We start from the raw sequence: 300 nt of genomic DNA on the forward strand, positions 1-300 counted from the left end.
TGCTATTTGTGTTGCTACTGTTTGGTTAGTTAATACAAGTGCTATATATTTTAAACAGATCATGGTGATTGACATTGTGGAACTTGTGGTCTTTATGGCAAGTCTTTGCCTACCAATATGGATGGGTGAAGTTATGGACTATGTTCATAACCTGGATGATTTGTTTGAAGTGTTAGCTCATGTTGACGAAATTATGTTATGTTTAAATTCCTCTTTTCGTTGATAACAAAAGGGGAGAAATAGTTAAGTTTTGTGTTTTTATTTGTGTTTTTATTATGTATGTTAAAAACTTTGCATATA

The sequence above is a fragment of the Asparagus officinalis genome, chromosome 4 (assembly GCF_001876935.1).
Source record: "Asparagus officinalis chromosome 4, Aspof.V1, whole genome shotgun sequence".
Taxonomy (NCBI): domain Eukaryota; kingdom Viridiplantae; phylum Streptophyta; class Magnoliopsida; order Asparagales; family Asparagaceae; genus Asparagus; species Asparagus officinalis.